Source organism: Protopterus annectens, chromosome 16.part0 (assembly GCF_019279795.1).
Source record: "Protopterus annectens isolate FY-2018-M chromosome 16.part0, PAN1.0, whole genome shotgun sequence".
Taxonomy (NCBI): Eukaryota; Metazoa; Chordata; order Ceratodontiformes; family Protopteridae; genus Protopterus; species Protopterus annectens.
In genome coordinates this window covers 847,152,232-847,169,918 of record NC_056750.1, presented here as the reverse complement: position 1 = coordinate 847,169,918, position 17,687 = coordinate 847,152,232, and the positions used below count along the sequence as shown (strand labels likewise).

The window sequence follows — 17,687 nt, the reverse complement described above, 5'->3', positions numbered from 1 at the left end:
ACTTCTTGAATTGCCTGCAATGCAAGAAGCACTGCTCTGATCTCCAGGACGTTTATGTGCAAATGTATCTCGTGCTCCTGCCACGTGCCTTGGACCATCCTGCCGGGATAATGCCCCCCCACCACCCTATCTGGGAGGTGTCCGCAGTCACTGTGGCCACAGGGACGGGTGGAACAAAAGGTTTTCCTACGTTCAAATTGTTGGTGCACAGCCACCAACGGAAGTCCTGCTTGCATTTGTCTGTCACTAGGATTGGATGGGATAGCGGAACTCTTTAGAGAGACCACTGGACAAAGAGAAGCCATGAAGAATTCTCATGTGTAATCTCGCTAACGGGACCAACATGATAGTAGCTGTCATGGTCCCAAGGAGTTGAAGAATCAGTCTTGCCTTTGCATGTCTCAAAGGCATTAGCATGAGAATTTGTTGTTGCAACCCTGTGATCCTTTCTTGTGGTTGGAACGCTCACATTTGAATGGTGTCCAACTCTGCTCCTATAAAGGTGACCCGCTGTAAGGGCAACAAGGCAGATTTTTTCCAGTTTATCGTAATGCCTAATTGGTGACAGACTGATGGTAGCGTCCCTGGAAAGACCCCAAAAGTACCTCACCAAGAGGATCAAAGGGCTCAAACCAATGTCATATGCTGCCCGGTTTAAGAAACTCCAGCTCTACTCAATGGCATACCACCTGTTCAGAGGCGATCTGTGCCGGACGTATAAAGCCATGTCCAACCCGGAATTAATGGACATGCTGCACCTCAGAAAATCCAAATCCCATCGAGCTCTGGCTCAGAGACTTGAACCTCAGCACTGAAATAAATAGGACATGCTGGAGGGACGGATTCATAACCCAGAGGCTCCCTTCACTCTGGAATAAAATCCCAGTCCAGGTTAGGCAGAGTCCCTCATTGACTCTCTTCAAGAGGAATCTTGAAGAGTGGATGGGAGATCGTAGGTTTACCCCGGGTATCACTTCTGTGTCACTGTTAGAGGCACAGTATACTAACCTCGAAAAAGGGCATAGCAAAATAAATTTAAAATGGGTGGCGAAAGCCAAACACATTCTGGCTAGGCTTATAAATGCCCTAGGGCAGATAGCCTAGTATGAACCTATGAACATGAGGCCTTAGAGCATCAAAACCACATTGCAAGGTATGTTTACTCACTTGTTCTGCACTATGCATCAAATACTGCAACTCCTTCAAGTCTGGTTGTTCAGGTTGTGACATTTTACTTCTCAACTGTGATAACAGAAACTGTTGGTACTTTAGCATATGGAACTGGCAGTTTAATGCCCTCATGGTTAAGGTGGCAGAGGTGTATACCTTTTTTCCCCACCTTTCTAAGGATCTGTAATCTCTCTCGGAAGGTAATGGGTTTTTAGCAGTGGAGGCCTTAATTCCCTTGGGGCCCTGTGAGATAGTTTCTGGGTCAGCCGCATGGCTTTTGTATAAAAACTGGTGCGAGTCAGGAACCCGGTAGTACCCGTCAGGCTTGACTGGGGCTGGAGGTAAAGAATCCGGGTTAAGGCAGGCCTCAGAGTACACATCATCTAGTATGTTTAAGACAGGAGGTATAGCCAGAGGCCTGTGCTGAGGTAGCAAGAGAAAATCCCTAAGCCTTTTCTTGGAATCCGAGTACTCTTGGCCTTCCCAGTGGAAGTGTTCCCTTAAGGTATGCAAGGTTTCCCCAAATGAGTAATCCTCTGGGGGGGAGACAGAGGGAATTGGACTCCTCAGCATCAGAATCTTCAAAAGGGGAGTAAGAATGTTCCTGTTCATCAGAGTGCTCTGAAATAATGGAGGCCTGGTCAGAGGAGGGGGATTCTTCCTCCACTCTGGGCCTTTTGTCGGGGGGGGGGGGGGTGGAGAACCCCTGATAAGAGTAATCAAATCCTCAGCCATTTTAAGCATCTGTTTTTTAGGCATGGGGCCTGGAGAAGGGCCCTGTGGAGCTTGTCTCTTAGAATGCATTGCTGCTTTAGACTTAGTGAAAGCCTTGATAGAAAAAGAAGAGGAAGGTCTGAAGACACCTTGAGAGGAGGCAGACCTGTCTACATTTTGAGATTCACCACCAATAGTGGCTTTGGTATCTGTAGTCGGGGTGTGGGCCGAGGAGCCTGCGACCTCGGGCACAGAAGACACCGCCAATGAAGTGTCATCGGTAGGCAGGGGCTGCGTAGGCGGCTCGCTGAGAACCGTACCACCTGTAGTCTGCTTTGGCGTGGTGTCGGTAGAGGCCGCAGACCTCGTGTGTCAGTCCTTATCTTTGCGTTTTTTTAGACAAAACTAGAGCCGGAGTATCTGACGACATAATATTGTTAATTTTTTTGCCAAAATAGTGCTGGGCGAACTCCGCCCGAAGCTTAATGGTGCGTTTATTGAATGTAGCACAAAAACGACAGACCGAGACGTCGTGGTCTGGGCCTAAGCAAGGAATGCGGTATTTGCTTCCCACAAGAAAAACAATTAACTTTGTCTGACATCGGTCTGAGGCAAGAAAAGCTTCCCCAATGGGGTACTTAGCTTTCATGAAGACTTTGGTTGCAAAATTTTCGTAATTTCAGGAGCTGGCCGAACGGCACTTGCGAACTGCTTCTGCTTCGGGCACCGCGCGGCAAGAAAGACTGAAGAAAATGGCGTCGGCTGGTTCTTTTATACCCCTGGCGCACTGACGTGAGGGAAGAAGCGACGACAACCGACGCCGGACCTAGACTTTGGAATTCGGCCGACTGAGGACCCGCCTGACGGCAGGAGAACCCATCTGTTATGACTGCAGCTGTATGCACGATGAACATCCTCTAACAAACGGTTCTCAAAAAACAATATACAATAAGAAACGGACAACTACTGACTAAGGGAGGACTAGGTCCTCTAAAACGGGCCTAACCCATAGGAACGGTTAGGGATGCCACACAAAACACTACTAAACACGCAAACACAACTACCGCAGCAAAAATAGCTATTAAAATAGCTTTTGAAGTATGAAGCAAGCAATTTCTCAAGAGAAATAAGTCAGAGAGTACTTAGCCACAGCCAAGCGAGACCACGTCCGAGCTCTACAAGCGGCAAACGAGATCTGGGGATGCGAAGCAGTGTACTACGGGATACCCTCTTAGCCCAGCCAATCAGAGACTTTTGAGCTAGTAAATAGGCAGAGTCGGAGCCGATATTCGTCTCCGAACCGATGGATAAGAATGTAAGCGAGATAGGACTACATAACATCTGAGTACTAACTGGCCAGATTTCCTGAAGGGCTTAGTCCTATCTAGGTAGAATATGAGCTGTCTGTGCACGTCCAAGGAGTGCAGGATCCTTTCCCCTTTATTTTGAAGATTAGGGAAGAAAGTTGGCAAGCGGACAGATTGTTTAAGAGCCACACTGGACACTCCTTTAGGCATAAAGGAAGGATTATTCCTGAGAAAGACCCTGTCAGCATGAAAAATAATGAAGGGCTCCACAGCTGTGCTTGTAGCTCAGACACTTCTAGCTGAAGTGATGGCCAGAAGCAAGGCTGTTTTACAAGAGAGGAATTTTTACTCTGCTGATGCTGCAGGCTCAGAAAAAGGGAGCGTGAGCTTTTCCAGTAAAAATTTAAGGTGCCAAGCAGGGGCCGGTGCTCTCCTTGGTGGCCTTAAAATGTTTGCCCCTATCAGGAACTGTTTGATGTGAGAAGAGAGGCGGCTCAGTGCTGTAATGAGCCGAGATGGCAAAGGCATGTATCTTAATGGAGAAGGATAGGCCTCTGTGGAGTAGATCTGCTAGGTAATCCAGGATTAGAGGTAGGGAGGGCAGTGTTGTGTCTGCTCCTTTAGAATGAATCCAGGAGCAACACCTTTTCCTCTTATCAGCATAGGATTTCCTTGTACTGGGTTTTCTGGCTTCAAGAATGGAGTCCAGCACCTGCTTGCTTAGGGTGGTTACTGGGGGAGAATTCAAGGAATAAGCCAGGCTGCAAGATTCAGGGTTTGCAGTTGCAGATCCAAGACCTGTCCCCCCTGCTGAGCAAGGAGGGTTGGAATCTGTGGTAGGTGACAGGGTGGCACCAGTGACAGGCTGCACAGTAGTGGGTACCAGTGCTGGCGTGGCCAGTCCGGGGCAATCAGGATTGTCCTTGGTCTGTCCCGTCTTACCGTGAGTAATATTTCTGAGAGAAGCAGCAGAGGGGGGAATGCAAAGATTGACAGGTTCTCCCACTGGAAGGATAGGGCATCCACTTTCCAGGCCCTGCTGTGAGGTGCCCTGGTGCAGAATTTGCTGAGCTGGTGATTACAGGGGGAGGCAAAGAGGTCCACCTCTGGGATCCCCCATTTCTGGAACAGATCACTGAAGGTGCTGGGTTCTAATTGCCACACGTGTGGGTCTAAGAGATTTCTGTTTTAAGTTGTCAGCCAGTAAATTTTGTTTGCCTGGCAGGAATTGAGCTTGCAGAAGAACATGCACATCTTAAGGCCGTGCTCCACAGGGCCTTGACTAGCCTGCAGAGTGGGTAAGATTGGGTTCCCCCTGCTTGTTGATGTACCACAACTGTGGTGGTGTCTTTTTATTAGCAGGTGTCCTGGTGAGAGTACGGATCTGAAAGCTATTAGAGCATGCTGAACAGCTGGCATCTCTTTTTGGTTGATGTGCAGATGAATTTGACTTAGGCTCCAGTGGCCTTGAATGCACTTGTCGTCCAGGTGTGCCCCCCAGGCATACTCTGAGTCTGTGGTTAGGGTCTGGGCGGCAAGGGGTTGAGTAAAGGGAAGTTCCTTGTTGTGAGATTGCATACTGCTACCCACCAAAGAAACTCTGTCCTTAGACAAAGTATGACGGTTTTCAGGTACTGAGAATGTTGCATCAAAGACTAAGTTAGCACTGAAGTTTCCTCATATGCAGTCTGGCATATGGAATTAGTAGGATGCAAGAGGCCATGAAGCCTAGGGCTTGCAGGAGTTTCTTTGCGGATAGCTGGGTGCTGGTGGCCATTTGGGTATAGAAGTCTGTCAGATAGGCTTGTTTTTCTGGAGTAAGAAATGCCATCTGGGATGCTGTGTCCAAGCTTGCTACCAGGAATACAATCTTTTGACTGGGGACTAGTTTTGATTTATTTTCGTTGATGGTGTACCCCAGGGAGGTTAGAAGGCTCTTTACAAATGCCAGGTGCTGCAACAGCTTTTCCTCACTGCCTGAATCAGGCAGTAGTTAAAATACGGGTACATTTGAATTTTTCTCTGTCTGCAATAGGAAATGTCTGGAGCCAGGCATTTTGTGAATACTCTGGGAGCAGTGGATAATACAAAGGGAAGTGCAGAGAAATGATAATGCATAGATCCTGCCCTGAAACGTAGGTATTTTCTGCATGAGTCCCTGATAGGGACGTGCAGATAGGCTTCTTTTAGGTCTAGGGTAGCTAACCAGGCATCTTTGGACGGCATAGGAAGAAGCTGCTGAAGACAGAGCATTTTGAATTTTGGTATCACCAGGAAGGTGTTTAAAATGGAAAGATATAGGATTGGGTGCCAGGTGCCCTCTTTTCTGGGTACTAGGAAAAGTCTGCAATAGAATCCTTCACCCATCTGTTCTGCCAGAACAGGCTCAATTGCCCTTATGGACTGCAGGGATTGAACTTGGGTTTTGCGCCTCTGCCCACTGGTATGGATGGAGGTCTGGGAACCCTTTTGGGGTTGGCAGTGAAGGGAAGTAGAATTTGTACCCCTGGGATACAATGTTGAGGACCCATCGGTCTTTGGTGATGGAAATCCATTTTTTTGCATGAAAGGCAAGTCTTCCTCTAGGGGCACCAGCAGTTGGGCAGAGGTGGGGAGTGGAGTAGAGAAGTCACTGGGAATTCTTTCTGTAAGGGGGTGGCTTAGCACTCCCTGCTTTAGAAGGGGAGGCAATCCATTCTTAGATCTCTGCATACCCTGAAACTGTAATCTGGGGGGGTCAGTTTCCCCTGGGTCTAGTTTGAGATGGCCTTGAGGGAGCTGGAAAGGACCAATGATTCGAGGTGCAATCCCTACTGAATCTAGGAGGTTGTACTTGCAAAAATTCATTGCGTGCATAGAATTAGCTTTTTCTTCCATCTTTTTAAGAACCTCTTCTGCTTTGGTGCCAAACAGATTGTCCTTGTTCAAAGGAGCGTCTAGTAACTTTGATTTGACATGGTCTGGCAAGGTCTGCTCCATAAGCCAAGAATGCCTTCTCAATACAGAATCAGTGACTGTTGCCCCACAAGATGCTTCTAGGGCTTCAAAGCCACACTGCAATGTATGCTTGCTGACTTGGCTTGCAGAATGCATAAGCTCTTGTAATTCTTTTATTTTTTGCACAGTCTGTAAAGGTAGCTATTTTTTGTTTTATAAGTTCCATAACATGTTGTTGGTACTTCAGCATGTGAAAATGACAATTCAAAGCCCTAATGACGAGAGTTGCAGAGGTATATACTTTCTTACCCCATCTGTCCAAAGGGGTGAGATTCTTAGCTGTAGTTGCTTTGATACCTTTAGGCACCTGTGAGATGACCTCTGGGTCAACAGTAAGATTTTTACAAAGGAATATGAGAGAGTGAGGTACTCTGTAGTACCTGTCTGGTTTCCTGGGAGCAGAGGGTAAAGTATCAGGAGTTAAACTGGATTCTATACAGACATTATCCACAACATCCAGGACTGGGGGGCATTGCTAAAGGCCTATGTTGTGGCAAATCTAGAAATTCTCAGTCTCTTTGGATTGAGGATAGTCTCGACATTCCCAACGGAAATGCTCTCAAAGTATGTAGGGTTTCACCAAAAGAAAGGTCCTCTGGAGGAGAAGCAGAGGTATGGATTCTTCTGCATCTGAATCCTCAAAAGCAGATAAGGGCATATATTCATAATCAGACACCTCAGTGTGTTCGGACTCTTGGTCTGTTGAGGCTGCTGGGGACTGGTCTCTTTCTCTTAGCAGGGGCAAGCTGGCTTCCCCTAATCAGCATAATAAGGTCTTCTGCCATTTTAAGAATTTCATATGGCAAAGGAGAAGGTACATGTGCTTGGGTCTTTGGTTTTCTATCCGTAGCGCGTACTGTTGGCATTAGAAAGTCTGTAGTTTTAAACAGAAGATGCGAAAAAAAGGCATCCGTGTCAAACATCAGTAGTGCAAAGTACTTCCTCAGAAGCCGGTACCTGTTCAGCGGCTCCGGACCCATCCAAGGTAGAGACATAGTACAGTTGTGTACACTTACCATAAATGTAGATGTTAGAGTGTATTCACTGTTGCAGTCATTACATTTGGGTAATCTGCTGGCAGGTTGCCTTCAGTTGGTCTGATTAACAAAGTCTTGCATCCTGCGTCGGTTGCTGTCCCTTCTTCCATGACGTCGGGTAGTCAGGGGTATAAAACATGCAGCCAACGCCATTACATTAGCTTTTCTTGCCCCAGATGTCAGGTGCCCCCTAAATGGGGAGCAAAATATATAGATAAATAATTTAAAACACAAAAATATACCTCCAAACAAAACCACACACACCAAAAAGGCTTTTAAGTGTAGTAAAAGAAAGAGGAATAGTAAGAGAAAAAACAGGGGAACAGAGGGAGGGTGACCAGGACTGCAACACTGAACACACTTGCACATCCACATTCATGTTAAGTGTACACAACTATTCTATGTTCTTCGTGTTTCACTGTTGCAGTCATTACATTTGGGTAGATTCCCAAAGCTATGGTTGGGAAGATGGATTTATACAGCATTAGGACCGGCTATAAGGCCCTGCAAAACAGCAGTGGCAAAGCCAGCTCTGGATTTAGAGAAAATTGGTAAATGATAATGCTTGGTGAAAGTATGAACTGAACTCCAGGTAGCAGCTTCTAGAATATACCTGGTAGGAACACCTCTGAGAAAGGCTGTAGAAGGAGATGCAGCCCTGGTGGAATTGGATCTGATACCCTGGGGGATAGGTTTTCCATGGTGCTTACAGCAGAAATTAAAACAATGGCTTACCCATTTGGAAATGCTTTGCTTTGAAATAACCTTTCCCTCTGCCCCCGCAGCAAATGTTACCAGCAACTGTTCAGATTTTCTTCGAGATTTAGTCCTGTCCAAGTAAAATCTAAGTTGTCTATGTACATCTAATGAATGCAGAATCTGCTCCCCCTTGTTCTGTGGGCTGGGAAAGAAAGTTGGCAAATGAATGGACTGATTAAGAGCCACACTGGATACCACCTTGGGCATGAAGGATGGGTTGGTCCTGAGTGACACCCTGTCCGCATGAAAGATGATGAAAGGCTCCACTGCCATAAGGGCCTGTAATTCAAAAATCCTTCTAGCCGAAGTGACTGCTAAAAGGAAGGCTGTTTTCCAGGAAAGAAATTTTAAGTCTTCAGTAGCAGCTGGCTCTAAAGGAGGGAAAGTGAGTTTTTCTCAATACAAAGTTAAGGTCCCAGGCAGGGGTTGGAGCTCTCCTGGGTGGCCTCAAGTTTTCGGTCCCTCTGAGATGCTGCTTTAGCAGAGGATGAGAGAAGGGGTTGGGGTTCTTTGTTGTAATGAGCTGAAATGGCTGAGGCGTGGATTTTTATGAAAGAAAAAGACAGGCCATTGTGAAGCATCTCAGTTAAGTATGGCAAAATCTGAGGTAAATTGGACACTGCTGTGCTCATCCCTTGAGATTGATTCCAGGCACAGAATCTTTTCCATTTGCCAGCATAGGATTTTCTAGTACTAGGTCTTCTCAACTTCAAAATGACATCGATCACAGGTTTGCTGAGGGAAGCTAAGGGGGAATTTAAGTGATTAGCCAAGCTGCAAGATTCAATATTTGGAGCAGAGGGTGAAGAATTTGGTTGTTCTGCTGAGACGGTAAGGAAGGTATCTGAGGCAGGTGCCATGCAGAAATTTGTGACAGACTGCGCAGGAGTGGGTACTAGTGTTGGAGAGGCCAGTCTGGAGCAATCAAAAACATTTTTGGTTTGTCCTGTTTGATTTTTAGTAGAACTTTGGAGAGCAGAGGCAGAGGGGGAAAGGCATAGAGTGATACGTTTTCCCAGCTAAAGTACAGAGCATCCACTTTCCAGGCTTTTTTGTGGGGAGTTGTGCAAAATTTTTCCAACTGGTAGTTCTGGAGTGAGGCAAAAAGATCTAGGTCTGGGTTCCCCCATTTGCATGTCAACATGTTGAAAATCCGTAGTTCCAGTTTCCATTTGTGTCGGGTCCATGAGATTTCTTCTTAGTCTGCCAAAATATTCAGCTTTCCTGGCAGGAATTGAACTTGTAGTTGTACTTGATAGTTCAAGGCCGTGTTCCACAATGCCATGACTAGTCTGCAGAGGGGGTAGGAATGTGTACCCCCCTGCTTGTTTATGTACCACATAACTGTGGTGTCGTCCATCTTTACCATTAGTTGCCCTGGATGAAGGTAGTCCTTGAAGGCAGTCAGTGCATTCTGTACAGCTAGCATTTCTTTTTGATTAATATGAAGGTGCATTTGATTTGGGCTCCATTTGCCCTGAATACACTTCCCTGCCAGATGAGCCCCCCCCATGCATAGTCTGATGCGTCTGTAGTTAGGGTTGGGGTGGCAGGGGGTGGTGTGAACGTCAGTCCCTTGTTTTGGAGGCAGGCCTCTGCCCACCACAGAAACTCTAGTCGCAGGCAAGGAATGATAGGAATCATTGTTTCCAGGCTGCGACAATGTTGACTGTTTTCAGGTCCTGAGAATGTTGGCACCAAAGACTAAGTAGCACTGAAGTTTCCTCATATGCAGTCTTGCATATGGAATTAGTAGAATGCAGGAGGCCATGAACCACAAGGCTTGCAGTATTTGTCTGGAAGATAGCAGGGTTTTGTGGCCACCTGTTTGAAGTAAGTCACCAACTGAATTTGCTTTTCTGGCATAAGGTAAGTCATCTGGGCAGTTGTTTTCAAGCTTGCACCCAGGAATGTAATTTTTTGAGAGGGTACCCAGTTGTGATTTCTTTTCATTTATTGTGTACCCTAGACAGTTAGAACCCTTTTTACAAACGCCAGAGGCTTTACAAGAATTTCCTTGTTTTCTGTCTGAATTAGACAATAGTCCAGGTATGGATATATTTGAATATTTCTTTGCCTGCAAAATGCAATTACTGCAGCCAGGGCACTTTGTGAAGACCCTGGGCGCAGTAGATAAGCCAAAGGGCAGTGCAGAAAACTGGTAATGCAATTAGCCTGCTTTGAAGCAGAAGTATCTTCTGTAAGATTCCACGATTGGGATATGCAGATAAGCCTCAAGTCTAGAGTTACCAACCAGGCATCTTTGCCTAGCATAGGTGGTAACTGTTGAGTCGGCATCTTGAATTCTGGAATGTCCAGAAATGTGTTTAGAGTGGTTAAGTCCAGAATTGGACGCCATGATTTGTCTTTTCTGGGAACCAGGAAAAGTCTTGAATAGAAACCTTGTTCCTTTTCCTCTTCTGGTACTGGTTGGATAGCCCCCATACTCATGAGGGACAGAACTTGTTTATGGGCCTATGTCCACTGATTTGGGGGCAGATCTGGCCATCCGTTTGGGATTGGCAACGTGTGGAAATGTAATCTGTATCCCTGGGATATTATATTTAAAACCCATTTGTCCTGGGTAATAAAAGTTGCCAGTTGTGCATAAAGTGCCAGTTTTCCCCCCAAAGGTACGGCTAAAAGTTAAGTGCTTGGTGATTGTAGAGGGAAGTCATTGAGACTGTTTACCATAGGGAGGTGCCTTGTTGTTGTTCCCAGATTTGGATGTGGAGGCACCCCATTGTTTTGTTCTAAAAGTTCCTTGTGACAGAAACCTGGAGCCTTTGGAATGTCTGGATTTGACCTGAGCGGCTCTCGAAGGGACTGGAAAGGACTAGCTCTTAGTAGGCCAGTGCCTACTAAATCTTGGAGGTTGCACTTGTAAGAAATCTTTCACAGTTTGCATAGATTTAGCTTAATCTTCCATATTTTTTAACACTTCTTCAGCCTTATTACCAAAGAGACAGTCCTGTTGTAAAGGAACGTCCAACAATTTTGCTTTAATATGGTCAGGTAGAGTTTGCTCTTTGAGCCAAGCATGCCTGCTTAGCACAGATCCAGTTACAGTAGCCCTGCAAGAGGACTCCAAGGAAACAAAACCACATTGCAAGGTATGTTTTCCAACTTGTTCAGCTGAATGTAATAAATCCTGCAAATCTTTATTTTCCACACAGTCAGATTAACTTCATTTTCTGTTTATGTAGTCCCATGATATGCTGTTTACATTTAAACATATGAAATTGACAGTTTAAAGCCCTGATTGCCAAGGTTGCGGAGGTGTAAACCTTCTTACCCCGTCTATCCAGCACCCTGCAATCTCTATCAGAAGGGGTAGGATTTTTAGCAGCCTTAATGCCCTTGGGACCCTGAGAAATGGTTTCAGGATCAGCAGTAGGATTTTTGAAAAGGAATTTGTGGGAGTCAGGAACCCTGTAGTATCTGTCTGGTTTAGATTAAGAGAAACCCTGACTTACCTTAAGGGAACATTTCCACTGGGAATGTAAAGTTTCTCCAAAAGAGAAATCCTCAGGGGGAAAAGCAGAAGGAATGGAATCTTCTGCGTCAGAGTCCTCATAAGTAGGTATAGATAAATCCTGTTCAGTAGAAGAATCAGAAGAAATAGAATACTTATCAGAAGATTCATAATCAATGTCTTGCCTAGGCCCTCTTAGCAGGAGGGGGTTGGCTACAACTGATCAAGGTAATTAAATCTTCAGTCATTTTGATTATTTGCTTTTTAGGCATAGGGGCCTGCACACGTGGCCCAAGCGTCAGTTTTTTTTTTTTTTTTTTAAACGAAAGTAGATTTTGGCCTTAGTTTTGAAGATGGCTTCGGTTTAATATACAAATCTTTAAGCCTGAAAACGCCCTCAGAAGCCGGTGCCTGCACAGCGGCTCCGGACCCATCTACGGTAGAGACATCCGCGGGTTCAATACTTAAAGCATCTCGTGGCATACCAGACTCCGAATGGGTCTCAGTAGAGGCCTGGAAATCAAAAGTAGCGGGCATCAGGGGCTGCAAAAGCGCCTCACTGAGTACCGGCAAACTAGCGACTGGCTTAGAAGCGTCGTCGCCAGTTTTGGACCTCGACAGCCTGTCTTTCTTTGTGGTTTTTAGGTATTCCGGTAATCTGATTGCTAACCGACATCATTTCTGGATAGTTACATCGTGAGCCAAAATATTTAAAAGCAAAAATATACAGACGTTTAATAGTGCGTTGATTAAATCTAGCACAAAACCGACAAGGTACGTTATGATCAGGGCCTAGGCAAGGAATACAGTACAAATGAAAATCCTTATGAGGTATTTGCTTCCCACAAGTAATGCAATTATTAACTTTTACTGACATCGGTAAGGAGCAAGAAAAAGTTTCCCCAATGGGGTACTTGGCTTTTAGTTGACTTCGGTTCTAAAACTCAAAAATTTAAATTTCAGGTGTCGGACGACTGGCACTTGTGAACTGCTTCGGGCACCGCACGGCAAAAGACTGATGCAATGGCGTCTGCTGCATGTTTTATACCCGACGACCTGACGTCATGGAAGGGACAGCAACCGACGCAGGACCCAAGACTTTGTTAATCAGGCCAACTGAGGGCAACCTGCCAGCAGATTACCCTAATGTAATGACTGCAACAGTGAAACATGAAGAACATCCCCAGTGCCGAGGTAGGATCCACCGGTGGCACAGAGACAGTCGAAACGATGGGCTCCAAACCTTGGAAGGAGGTCTAAGGAGGAAAGCCTGTTGGAGTCCTTGGAGAATATGGCTTGGCCCTGGGAGGGAGAGAGGTCTGCATAGGTATGGGAAGACCCTGGCCACCAAAAGCTGGTCCACCAATCTAACATCCACTTCAGAAAGACTTCTGGATGAACAGACATTCCCGATGGAGACTCTGGCCTAACAAAAGGGCTGGGGAGCAGACCCAAAAATGGGTCCACAGAAGGGAAATACTTAGTCCTGGGAGGAAGCCAGAACCGAATGAGAAAAAAAGAGTGAAGCTGGTGCTGAAGAAACTTGTCAGTGCCAAAGAGGTAATCAGCGCCCAAGCAGTGATCTGTGCAGAAGTAGTCAATACCGGTGCAGGAAAGAATAGTTGTGCAAAATCTTACCATAACCATAGATGTCCTCTTCCATGTCGCATTCTACTAGTGTGGAATTCCCAGCCTCAGGCGACCCGAATATCAGCTTCAATACAAAAGCTTAAGCCTGGTTGCTGTAGGTACGTGGGATGTCACACGTAGGGCCATAAACCAGGGACCTTAAGTGTCCAGTAGAGATTATCAAGTGATGTCAGCAAGTGCAAAGTGCCAATTGCTAACTAGTCTGACCACAGTCTGGGGGCTGCCTCAGGGTGCCCTTTAGACAGGTCAATAGTAAAAAAGGGGGATAGGTAGGTGGGAAGGAATACTGCAGCATGGAAGAGGACATCTATGGTTATGGTAAGATTTTACACAACTAAATATCCTTCTATTCGTATGCTGCAGTATTCTTAGTGTGGGAGAGTACCCACAGCTTAGAGTAATTAGAGGGAAGGGTGGAAGGAGAAGTAGCTGATCCCACAAAGCCCTGCAGAATTGTTCTTGCAAACCCTGCCTGGCTCTGTAGACGTGGTAGACTGTGCCCAGACCTTTGAGGAAGGCTTTGGAGGCTGCCACAGCCCTGATAGAATGAACTCTTACTCCCTGGGGTAGGTTCTTGCTGTGGTGGGAATAGCAGAAGCAGACAGTTTTTCTAATCCAGCAGGAAATGGCTTGTTTAGAAACTGCCTTGCCCAGGGCCCTGGGGTGGAAGGATACGAAGAGTTGGTTTGATTTTCTGATGGACTTAGTGTTGTCTAAATAAAATCTTAGTTGTTTCTGCACATCCAGGGAATGGAGTATCCTCTCACGGTTATTTGTTGGAGAGGTGAAGAAAGTGGGTAGGTGAATGGATTAGTTTAGGAACAGTTTGTTAACAACCTTAGGCATGAAGGAAGGGTTCGTATGTAGGGTCAAACCTATCCTTGTGAAAGGTAGTGTAGGGAGAGCAGGCCATTAGAGCATACAACTCTGACACCCTTCTAGCTTAGGTAAGGGCCACCAGCAGTACAGTCTTCCATGTGCAAATTTGGAGAGTTGCAGCACTAGATGGTTCGAATGGAGGCAGTGCAAGTTTTTCCAGGATAAAAGTTTAGATGCCGGGGGGGGGGTATTCTTGGTGGTCTGATGTGTAAGACCACTTTTAGAAATCATTTAACATCTAGCCTGGCTAGCAAAGGGAGATCCAATGGTAGGCAGGCAGAAATTGCTGATAGGTGGACTTTCACTAAAGAGTATGAAAGACCAGCCTTAATGAGTTCTCGCACACAAATAAGGATTGGGGGGGACATCTGCCTGACAGGGATCCCTCTTCCTTATGGAGTCACCACTCAGAATCTTTCCCATTTAGACAAGTAGGATCTCCTTGTAGTAGGGTTCCTGGCCTCCTTCAGATCTAAAAGCACATCCTCTGAGTAGTGGTGTTTGAAAGGGATTAAAAGTTAATTACCCAGAGTGTTAGATCCAACATCTGTTGGTGAGAGTGAATTAGAGTTCCTTTCGGTTGTGTGAGTAGGTCCACCTTGTGGGGTAACGTGTGGTGATTGCCCTTGGCTAATGAGAGCAGTAGGGGTAACCAGTGTTGCCGTGGCCAATAGGCAGCCACCAGCAAGATTTTTGGTTTGTCTCTCCTGATTTTCAGGACTTTTTGAATGAGAAAGAAGAGTGGAAATGCATACAGAAACCACTCCTTCCATGGAATGTTGAAGGCATCTACCCTCCAGGCAAGTGGAGAACGATCCTTGGTGCAGAAATTCTTCAATTGACTGCTCTGGGGTGAGGCAAACAAATCTACCCAAGGGGTGCCTCACCGGTGGACAATGTCTAGAAAAATGTTCCTATTCAGCACCCACTCGTGTTGTACAGAGGATGTTCTGCCGAGAATATCTGCTTGTTTGTTGTTCTGGGAAGGGATGTACACTGCCTGCAGGGATAAGCTGTTACTGGAGGCATGGTCCCAAATTTGTAGTGTTATCCAGCAGAGGAGGTAGGCCTTGGTCCCTCCCTGTTTGTTGAGATACCACATGACTGTGGTGTTGTCAGCGAAGACTTTAAGGCAGCCTGGTTGCAGGATAGGGAGAAAGGCTTTCAGGGCCTTAAGGACTGCTGTCATTTCCCTCACACTGATAGGCTTCTTCTGGAGGATAGGATGTCAGGTCTCCTGTACCATGAAGCCTTTCATGGTAGCCCCCAACCTAGGTCTGATGCATCAGTATGCAAGTGCTGGGTTGTGGTGGAATACCCGGATTCAGTAGTATATGTTGAATCCACCACCTTAGTTCTACTATGAGGCAGGGCAAGAGCGTAATTTGGCACTCTAGAGGGTGTCTGTGTTGTGATAACAGGCAGCAAAGGGATGGTGTCTCCCATTAGGCCCAGGATTTGCAAAAACTATCTTGGAAATGCTTGTTGAACCTGTAACAGGCTTTGGAAGTGGGTAGAGGGGGAAAACTTTGTCCTGAGGGAGGAAGGCCAGCATCATGTCTGTTCTGATACTGCAGCCCAGAAAGATTTTGTCCTGCTGGGGGGTTAAGGATAATTTTTGGATGTTGAGGGTGAACCCCAGGCTTTGAAGCAAGGAAATGGTGAACTTCAGATGGTTTTGTAGGGTGTCCTCTCCTTCTGCTAGAATGAAGATGTCATCTAGGTAAGGATAAATCTGGACACCTTTGGCTCTGCAAAAGGCTATAGCTGGAGCTAAATATTTTGTGAATACCCTGGGTGCATTAGATAAACAAAAGGACAAGGCTATAAACTGAAAGTGAGAGCAGGGCCCAATGACATGCAAAAATTTTCTGTGGGAGGGTTTTATGGGGATATGGAGGTATGCTTCCTTTAAATATAGTGCAGCCATAAAGGCCTGGGCTGGCAACAGTGGGAGCAGTGTTTGTAGGGACAGCATTCTGAATGATAGCATGTTTAGGAATAGGATTAAAATCAGACATTAAATACACGCCCAATACATCACGTGACCCGCAGCCATGGTCATGTGACTAATGCATTAAAATAATTACATTACTTATAATTTTAAAACAAAGTAAAATTAGATAAAATTCATACATACATATATTTGCTTACTTTTGTGTACTTATATTTACATGCACACATATATACGCAAATGCATTACCTATGTTACTTTAACTTAGTGTGTTGTATTTTTATTAGAACAGGTTTTAAGAAATTTTGATGTTTCCTTAAAACCTGTTCTAATAAAAATACAACACACTAAGTTAAAGTAACATAGGTAATGCATTTGCGTATATATGTGTGCATGAAAATATAAGTACACAAAAGTAAGCAAATATATGTATGTATGAATTTTATCTAATTTTACTTGTTTATGTTTTAAAATTATAAGTAATGTAATTACTTTAATGCATTAGTCACATGACCATGGCTGCGGGTCACGTGATGTATTGGGCGTGTATTTAATGTCTGATTTTAATGTACCTGTGTCTATCATTGAGAAAGGGTCTTGTACCTGAAAGCTTTGTGTTTGATATAGGAATAGGATTAGAAAGGACAGATCTAGTATTGGTCTCCAAGGCCCATCTTTTTAGGGGACCAAAAATAGTCTTCAGTAAAAGCGTTTTCCTTCCTGCCCTCGAGGGACAGGTTCTATAGTTCTTAGGTTCAGAAGGTCCTGCAGTATCTGAGGAATGAGATTCAGTTGATTTTTTGGGGGGGGAAAGGAATGCCCCTTGTAGACGGCTTTTCCTTACAAGAAAGGAAATGCCTGTTTTGAATTACTGCCAGCACCCAGTGATCTGAAGTAATGGATCTCCAAATGGAGAGGTAGTGGGAGAGGCGGGTTGACAAGGGAAGGTGGGGCAAACCAGTGGCACATTGCTGAGTCCACTTCTACCATGAAAAGGTGGTCTTTCAGTAGGTTGCGAGGCAGCTGGTCTGGAGGTGGTCTGTCTCCAGGTTCCTCTCCTATGCCTGAAGAGGATGAGGAAAGCAAAGGGGGGGGGGGGTCCTCCTGACAAAGGTAGTCTTAAGCAGGGTAATTCCTGTAATATTTAGGAATGGGAAACACTAGTAGGTGCTTGATGCCTTGAAGCTCTATTTTTCTCCTGCAGGTTTTTAAGGAGGTCTGCAGACTGTTTACCAAACAGGAGGTTGTGGTCTAGAGGGGCATCCAGGATAATTGACTTGGCTAAGCCTTCAATCCCTACCAGAGGATTTCAAGAGCATCTGCGGAGTACTGATGCAGAAGCTGCGGACCTTGCAGAGGCCTCTGCTGCATCAAAACTGCATCTAATGAAATGTCTGGCCACTTGAGAAGCCAGAGACAGTTGATGCAACCTCTGTCTTGCTAGGGCTGTCATGTGTGGATGACAGGATAGTCTAGGCTTGTGATATTAGGTCCAAGGCATATGCATATGGGTTTGCTAGTTGATGGCTCTGAAGTCTAGGGTGAAAGTATAAACCTTCTTGCCTGTCCTGTCCATGTTTTTACTATCTTTGTCAGTAGGCAGAAAAGACGCTGATGGAATCAGTCTTGACTGCTTGTCAGGGGAAACAGCAATCACAGCAGGGTTTGCCATGGGTGGTTTTACCAGGAATTTTTGTTCCTCTGGAACTTTATAGAAACTGTCAGGTCTCTTAGAGGCAGGTGGT

General features: G+C 45.6%; 1 protein-coding gene across 1 annotated transcript in view; it reads right to left on the bottom strand.

Moving 5' to 3' along the window:
• PRRC2B (proline rich coiled-coil 2B) overlaps nucleotides 1-17,687 on the bottom strand; it is a 3,584,159-nt gene that overhangs the window by 2,962,243 nt on the left and 604,229 nt on the right. The window lies entirely within an intron of this gene.